Raw genomic sequence first — 2126 nt, 5'->3', positions numbered from 1 at the left:
AATGTCATTTATTCCTGTGATGGCAAAGCTGAATTTTCAGCATCATTACTCCAGTCTTCAGTGTCACATGATCCTTCAGAAATCATTCTAATATTCTGATCTGGTGCTCAAGAAACATTTCTTATTACTATCAATGTTGAAAACAGTTGTGCTGCTAAATATTTTTGTGGAACCTTTTGTAACATTATAAATGTCTTTACTGTCACTTTTGATTAATTTAATGCATCCTTTCTAAATAAAAGTAATTCCTTTAAAAAAAGCATGACATGAAATGGTTGGAAGAAATCACTTTATAGCCTTGTCTTCTGTATCTCAGCACCTGAACCTTCCGATCCCATCCCAACATCTCTGCAATGTCTTGCCATTTTTGACATTCTCTATTTTGGTCCCTGTTTCTTTACCTCTGCCAATCTGCCTGCCAGACGGACCTGCACACAGGAATCCTCCATCCCACCTTAAAACCTCTGACCACATAGCAATGTTGAGTTCCTTTATCACAGCATGCGCAGCCAAACAGACAGGAATTAAGGCACATGCATGACCAGTAGGTGAAAAACACAGTGGCTGTGAAAATATGGGAAAGAGGAAGAAGGCGGCGAAAAAGAGTCTCGTAAATACCTTCCAGTGCCGATATTAGTTACATTGATTCATCCCCCTGAAGACACTGGCCTCCTCAGAGGGTGGCTGTGCCAGTGATGATATAGTGTCATGTTTCTGACCAGTTTCATGGTTAAAGATTTCTGTAGTTTTTACTGTGGACCCAGTCAAAACCAAAGAAATCTTTACTACTCCGTTTATACACATATTCAACTGTGTTGAGTCTACATGTCTCCTGAGACTAAATAGCGTGCCAAGTTTACAGAAACAGGTGTATGCTAGATTAACCCCGAGAACACGAGAGAAAGAAAAGTCATTCTCCATATGAGCTTACAAAATGCCTCTCCATAGACAAAATCACTCGCAGTTCATCAGGCTAGAATCCAGAGCTTGTGCTGATACTTCTGACTTGTCTATCTGCTTTGGTGATTGTGCCTGTGTAAATGCAGCAAGACGGCGATTCTGCCCACAAAAACACTGAACCAGACGAACATCCTCGATGCCCGGCTAGTCTTTCCCAGCCTGGGCTGTAGGATGACTTCATTCCTGGCACTAATGTCTGTTTGTATTGCAAACATGGAAATGGAAGTTGTGCAGACAGTGTTCAGACGACTCTGTAGAATGAGATGCACACATTTAGGCAGCACATAGGTTGCAATGAGTGTGAAAAAAATGTGCATATGTTTTTCACACTTATTTGTGCACATACACAAAAACATACTGGAGCATCTACCACTCTTAAGGCCTGTTTACGCCAAACACAGTAACTATAAAGATAAAAAAATATTGCAAAACTATATCTAAAAGAATATAAGACTCCACACCACAACTAGACTGATAATGGGCACGATATCATTGACATTGCTTTTTCAGAATTATTTTTTTACAGCTGAAGAACAATAAAAAAATTGACAGCCAGTCATAATCCATTTAAAGAGCTCGAGCATTTCCGTTCGCAGACAACAGAACTGCAAATCATGCTTATAATAAGCAAAATGATATTGTGTGATGGTGTGGAGTTAAGGCCTATTCACACCAAGAACAATAACCGTAATGTTAGCGTCCACACCAATGGATTCTGAATGGCTGGTTTTTTTTTTCAGCTGAAAAAAAAAAAGTGATACCAACGATTTTGTTCCTCTTTGTTGTTATCGCTATATCGCTATAAGCGTGGTGTGAACACCCCTATTCTCATAGAACTAGAATACATTTTAAAACATTATCTTTATTGCTATAGTTATTGTTCTTGGTATGAACAGACCTTTAGGCTTATATGTGACCCTGCACCAACAAAACCAGTCTTAAGTCGCTGGGGTATATTCGTAGCAATATCCAACAATACGCTGTATGGGTTAAAATTATAGATTTTTCTTTTATGCCAAAAATCATTAGGATATTAAGAAAAGATCATGTTCTATGAAGATATTTTCCTACCGTAAATATATTAGTAATATGCATTGCTAAGGACTTCATTTGGACAACTTTAAAGGCGATTTTCTCAATATTTTGATTTTTTTGCACCCTCAGAT

Source organism: Sinocyclocheilus rhinocerous, unplaced genomic scaffold (assembly GCF_001515625.1).
Source record: "Sinocyclocheilus rhinocerous isolate Xijiao unplaced genomic scaffold, SAMN03320098_v1.1 scaffold697, whole genome shotgun sequence".
In the NCBI taxonomy this organism is placed as follows: domain Eukaryota; kingdom Metazoa; phylum Chordata; class Actinopteri; order Cypriniformes; family Cyprinidae; genus Sinocyclocheilus; species Sinocyclocheilus rhinocerous.
This window is presented reverse-complemented; position numbering follows the sequence as displayed.